Raw genomic sequence first — 7,220 nt, 5'->3', positions numbered from 1 at the left:
GAGAGAGGGACTGAGGGGGTGAGAGAGAGAGAGACAGAGGGGGTGAGAGAGAGAGGGACAGAGGGGGTGAGAGAGAGAGAGACAGGGGGTGAAAGAGAGGGACAGAGAGGGTCAGAGAGAGGGACAGAGAGGGTCAGAGAGAGGGACAGAGAGGGTCAGAGAGAGGGACAGAGAGGGTCAGAGAGAGGGACAGCGAGGGGGTGAGAGAGAGAGACAGAGGGGGTGAGAGAGAGCGACAGAGGGGGTGAGAGAGAGAGACAGAGGGGGTGAGAGAGAGAGAGACAGAGGGGGTGAGAGAGAGAGAGACAGAGGGGGTGAGAGAGAGAGAGGACAGAGGGGGTGAGAGAGAGAGAGACAGAGGGGGTGAGAGAGAGAGACAGAGGGGGTGAGAGAGAGAGGGACAGAGGGGGTGAGAGAGAAAGGGACAGAGGGGGTGAGAGAGAGAGACAGAGGGGGTGAGAGAGAGAAGAGGGGGAGAGAGAGAGGGACAGAGGGGGTGAGAGAGAGAGAGACAGAGGGTGTGAGAGAGAGAGAGGACAGAGGGTGTGTGAGAGAGAGAGAGAGACAGAGGGTGTGAGAGAGAGAGGACAGAGGGTGTGAGAGAGAGAGAGACAGAGGGGGTGAGAGAGAGAGGACAGAGGGGGTGAAGAGAGAGAGAGGGGACAGAGGGGGAGGGGTGAGAGAGAGAGGGACAGAGGGGGTGAGAGAGAGAGGGACAGAGGGGGTGAGAGAGAGAGAGAGGGGGTGAGAGAGAGAGACAGAGGGGGTGAGAGAGAGAGAGGGACAGAGGGGGTGAGAGAGAGAGAGTGGGCGAGAGAGAGGCTGGGGGTGGGGGGGCTGAGAGAGAGGGCAGTCAGGGCCGGGAGCGAAGGAGAGGGAAAGAAATTTGTAGAGGGACGTTACAGATCCTGGGAGACGATCATAATCATTGCATTTGAAATAATGGTGTATCGTGTCATTAAGATGTCTCAAAATACCTCATAGGATTCATAATAATATTCCTTGTATTTGATATAGCGCCTTATCCTGTTGTTGAGACGTCTCAAAGCACTTCACATGATATACTGAGGATGGACTGTGTATTTGTGGGTGAACGACAACAGCAGCAACAAATTAGACTTGTACAGCGCCCTTCACATCAGAAAGACATCCAGTGTTAAAAGAAGGGAATGTTATGGGTTGTGGGGAGGGTTATTGTGGATAGTTGTGAGAGAGGGAGAGTGCTACGAAGGAGCAGTGGTTACAGGGGGAGTTACAGATGGAGAGAGGGTTGTGTGGGGTAGGGATTGGGGGTGGTGTATTTCTGTGCATATGTGGAACTCTTGGTCTGGCTTGGAGTTGACCCCATGAAAAATGCTAAAAGGAACAAAGAGGCAGTTAGGCGGGAGAGACGGACAGTGGGGATTATAACACATGTATTCATCCATCACAAGACGTCAATGAGTCCCAGGGGTCCTGACGGGACAGAGTTTGACAGGCGGCTCCCGTTAACAACCCCAGGTCCAAACCACCCACAAACAAAAGCATTCCTCTGCCCCCATTCTCTAAAATCGTGCCTTTAGATTCTGGCCACTATATCCAGCTAATAGCGCGGACAATGCGCAGAACTGTATAACGCAGATTTTTTTTTTCAAACGACGAAAAAAAAATCCAAATAAGATTGTAGTGGTTCAGTTGCTTCAACCTTGACCTCCTTTTCTCCAGGCTGTCCAATCCAGCACAGTGCTGCGCGTACGCTCGGGCCTGAATTGTCAGAGGTACGGTCCTTCAGATGAGACGTTAAACCAAGGTCCTGCCTGCCTGTTCAGGTGGACATTAAAGATCCCACGACACCGTTTCAAAATGGAAAGGAGTTTTCCCCTGGGTTCTGGCCAACAAATTCCCAGATAAAATTGGTCATTTCATTCATGCTGTTACAGTATAATTTACAGTATATCCTGTAAAGTGCTTTAGACACTATATCAAATGCAAGTATTATTATTTTTTAAATAATTGTATAAGTTATACAAATCGGTTGCTGCCATTTTACTACAAATATACATAGTCGCTTCAACCAATAGCAATTCCATGAAGTGCATTGAGACATTATAAATGCAATATCAGATGCAAGGATTATTATTAACAAGGTTGCGAAGGATCAGGAATGCAGTGCTATCAGAAGACACAGGAGAGGAGACACTTACAGTATTTAACGAACAGGAGCTGATTCACTCTACATCTCAAACACCACTTTCTAGCGCAGTTTGTAGTTGACCACAAACAAGGGCCTCTCAACAAGCAAACACCAGGGATTTCATTGGCTGTTCTTTCCTAACCCTGCTGGCATTCCCAAAGGATCGATTTCAAGGATTTCACCCTCACATATAAATCCCTTCCTTCACTCAAACATTTCCCTATTTCTCTGATCTTCTCCTCTCACACTTTACCACTCTCTCGCTCTGCTTGACTCTTTCTCTTAACTAAGTCAATAACAGCTTGCATTTATATAGACACTACCCTTCACGGTGGTGGCATCTTTTAGACTAGGACCTGTTGTGTATGTGTTGCCTCTTCCGTGCCCCGAGTCATTGGCAATCTCAGAACCTAACTTTAGAACTCCCTACCTCCACCCCTCTCTCATCCCCTCTTTTTCTGTCATTAAACCTGCCTAAAAAAACATCCTTCTGACGTGAAAGACACTGTACAAATGTAATTTTGTTGTTGTAACTCTTCACCCTCACCTGTGATTGCTCCCTTCCCCTGCTCTAAGCGCTCTGAGACACTACCCACATGTCATCGAAGGGCAATACATGCATAATAATAATCCTTGCATTTGATATAGCACCTTATCACATTGCTCAGACAACAACAAAAACAAATTACATTTGTATAGCACCTTTCAAGTCAGAAGGACGTCCCAAGGCGCTGGACAGTCAAGGATCCACACCCAACCTGGTGGTTGGGATCAGGAGGTGGGGAGGGTAGGGTTAAAGGGTGACCGAAGGCATGGTCGAAGAGGAGGGTCTTGAGACACCTCAAAGCGCTTCAGAGGATACACTGTAAAATCAATTGACTATATTTTCTCGGTGAAACGTTGGACAAGTTTCCTTACTCCACACGTCTCTGTTTACCTAGCAGTAAGTAGGAACACGGTTGTTAGTCGACTGATGGATTGCTTTTCTGGGGGTAATAACCCCTTCAAAATAAGAATAATAATGTGTTCACTAAATCGACGACTGTTTGTGGGACATTGTTGTGCCAAATTGGCTGCTGCATTTCACCCACAAAGTATAAAGTCAATTCACTTTGCAGTATGTTCTGTGAAGTGCTTTGAGACGTCTCGAAGACATGATAAGGCGTTATATCAAATTTAAGGATTATTATTGTTATTATTATAAACGCTTCACAGTGAATCACTGCCAAGTGAGGTGTCTGAACATTTCTTGGCAAGCACAGCAGCAAATTTATGCACAACAATGTCCCATAAATAGCCGTGAGGTGAATGACTCATTTATCTCTTTATAAATATATATATTTATGAAAAATATAAATATAAATAGTATTACAAATACACAGTCACACTTTATAGAAACTTTGTAAATCATTTTGCGATAAACGCTTTATTAAATTGGCAGGATTATTACTATGAATTTAATATATTATCCCTCACTATCTTCAAGACCCACCTCAAGACCCTCCTCTTCGACCTTGCTTTCGCTCTCCCTGCTTCACCCCCCTACCCTCCCCCACCTCAGCTCAGGTCCGTAACTCTTTCTGTCCAACGCCTTGGGACTTCCTCCCAACGTGAAAGGCGCTATACAAATGTAATTTTGTTGTTGTTGTTATCTGAGGGATTGTTGGCCAGGACACTGAGAGAGAGAAATTCCCTTCTAATGTCAGATAGGATCTTTGATGTCCACCTAAAACAGATAGACAGGAATTCAGCATAATGTCTCATTCAAGCATCACCGACAATACAATGCTGCACTGGAGTGTCAGCCTAGACTGAGCTCAAGCCGTCTAGGGGTTGGAAACCACAATGATCTGACCCAGAGACAAGGATGCTGCCAGCTGAACTATTTAGATGTTTGTCTCCTAGAAGCAAACCTGCTTTGGAGTCACATGGTAGTACTTGAAAAGAAAACAGGGATTCTCCTTGTGTCCAGGCCAACAATCCCTAAAATAATCCCCAAATTAAAATTGGTTGTTTGTGGGTCTTTGCTGTGCACTTATTGGCTGTTAATCTCTTCTTACAAGTACACAGTCACACTTTATAGAAACTTACTAAGTCATTTTGCGATGTTATAAACCCTTTTTAAATTGGCAGGATTATTACTATGAATTAATAACAGCATTGTTATTAAGACTGCGCACGCGTGGAATGCCGTTTGTCACAAGCAGTCTCCGAAGATCCATCCAGAGATGGTGTGAAAATGGTAGAGGTTTGGAATGCAGGAATACCTCGGAATGTAGGAATAATAATAAATAAATAAATATTGTTAATAAATCACTGGGTCTCCCACAAGCAGTCGTGGATTGAGTGACCAAATTATTATTTTTTTTAATAATAGTAATCCTTGCATTTGATATAGCACTTGAACAGTTTCTTGAGACATCTCAAAACGCTTCACAGAATATACTGTAAAGTGAATTGACTATATTTTGTGGGCAAAATGTGGCAGCCAAAGAGGTTAGGGACTTGATGACAACCTGGCTCATTGGCAAGACTTGGAGCTACAGCTGAATCCCTGGGGGTCCCATAAACAGGTGTGGATTGATCAAATTATTATTATTTTTTTTGAAGGGCTTATTACCCCTGGAAAGCGATCTGCCAATCAATCAACAATCAGGTTCCTACTTACTGCTAGGTAAACAGAAGCGTGTGGAATAAAGAAACTTGCCTAAGGTTTGCCCCCCCCGGGAATTGAACTCGACTTGTGAGGTGAGAGGACCGCCTCATAATGCAGGTGCCGCACACACAGGCTCTGGGGGAGATAGTGTAAATGGGGCAGCAGATACCCAAAGTGTGGGGGCTTTTCTTCTAAACTCCAAACTAATGGTGAGAAAAGCTTCCCACAGGCTATATCATGCATTTGAATTGAATGCAGGCGTGAATCTGCATCCAGTTGAGAAGTAGCCAGTTCTATGAAGCTGCAGATGATGTGTGAACATCCTGCTTCAAGCAATGATTGTTCTATTTGAGCACCTTTAATGCATTCCATTATTTAGTGGTTTAAAGTTACCATGTCGTGGGCCCTGAAATCCTCCGTGGGGCAAGGAACTAAGTGATAGAGAGGCTGGGGACTTGATGACAACCTGGCTTATTGGCAAGACTTGGCGCTACAGCTGAGTCCCTGGGCGGTGGTGGGGGTGTCAGTGATTGTTTCCACTCAGATCCTGTTAACTCTATAAGTCAAAACTCTAATGAGTGGTCCTAGCTGAACAACAAGTAACATTTATATGGCGCCTTACGTATAAATGGAAGGATGGAAGGACATCCCAAAGCGCTGGACAGTTAAGGGTTTGCAGTCAAGCTGGAGGTTGGAATCAAGAGGGGTAGAGATAGGAGGGGAGGGGTAGGGTGTGTGGCTGAAGATGCGGTCAAAGAGACATGTCTTGAGATGGGTCTTGTAGGAAGAGAGGTAGTGGAAGGGATGGAGGGATTTGGAGATGGAGCTCCACAGGATGGGAGCAATCAACCAGTGCACGCAATGGCAACTGTGTGGTTTTATCCAGTACCCCCAACTTGTACATTGGGGTCCCCAAGCCTTGGCACGTGTTAATCTGCGCCCAAACTTTCTAGAATTAAGTGAACAAGGTTCATCTCTCCGGGAAGAGAGTGTGCACTCCAAAGGGATAACGTAGATGCAGAACTACCTATAGTTTATTTGGACATTTTTAAACAATGTGATGGGGTTCTGAGGTGAATTATATTGTTCTATGGGTGTAAGGCATCTGGCTGACTGCAAAAAAAAATGGTGGTGATGGTGGTGTTGGATGGATGGATGGATGGATGGCGGGTGATGTATTAAAGGATAGTTGAGGTATTTCCTGGAAGAGAGAATCAGTGATTAAAAATTAAGTCAACTTTGTTCATCCCAGTGAGTGAGGCTAGCTGAAACCTCAGAACGGGAGGATTGAGTTACAGTCTTTGAAATACGATGTGTTTCTTCCAACATTGGACGAAACTACTTAAGTTCTGCCGACAAGCTAGGATGGCTAGTCTGTCACGAGCACTACTTTGGAGTACTGTGAACAACAACAACAAATTATATTTTTATAGTGCCCTTCATGTCGGGAGGATGTCCCAAGTCAATGGACAGTCAAAGGTGTACACCCAAACTGGGGGTTGGAATCAGGAAGGGTGGAGGGCAGGCAGCAGGGTCTTGAGACAGGCCTTGAAGGAGGGTTTGAGGTGAAGGGATTGTGGGATGGAGTTCCAAAGGGTGAGGACAGAAAGGCTGCCGATAATGAGGTGGGCAGGCCAGAGTCCACTGAGCGGAGGGAGCGAACAGGTCGGTATGGAGGATGTTTTATAAATCTAAATTTGAATTGTATTGTAATCATGCCTGAGAAGTGTGGATGGATTGTAGGAGCTAAAATTATAGCTTAATGATGGATATGTGAAACTCTCAGTCTGTTGGACACATGGTGATGGCGTTTCCATGTGTCACATACCCAGCTGACCAAATAAAACCATGCGCTCTTCCTACTGGTTCAGTTGGTAAAGGAAAGCAAACAATGAGAATATTGTATAACCACAACACCAAAGCATTTTTCAAATCAGATAATGTCTTGGAATGCTTTACAAAGACCCTAAACCATGAAGGGATTGATAGGTGAGGACATGGACTTTTATCTGCAGAGAGCCAGTGGAGCCTGGCGAACACTTGGGTGATTCGGTGTGTGAGGATGTGGGTGGCAGAGTTTTGGATAAATTGGAGTTTGTAATAATAATAGTAATCCTTGCTCTTTACATAGCACTTCTCAGAATATAAAGTAAATTGACTGTATATTTTGTGTGTGAAACGCAGCAGGCAATTGCGCATAACAATGTCCCACAAACAGTGGTGGATTGAGTGACCAAATTATTATTTTTCATTATTATTTTTGAAGGGATTATTACCCCAAGAAAAGTAATCCGCCAATCAACTAACAACTGGGTTCTTATTTATTGCTAGGTAAACAAAGGTGTGTGGAGTAAGGAAACTTGGGAGAAATTCCATCTGGGATTAAATAGA

Source organism: Callorhinchus milii, unplaced genomic scaffold (assembly GCF_018977255.1).
Source record: "Callorhinchus milii isolate IMCB2004 unplaced genomic scaffold, IMCB_Cmil_1.0 Scaffold1, whole genome shotgun sequence".
NCBI classification, from domain to species: Eukaryota; Metazoa; Chordata; class Chondrichthyes; order Chimaeriformes; family Callorhinchidae; genus Callorhinchus; species Callorhinchus milii.
Note: the sequence above shows the minus strand (reverse complement) of the source record.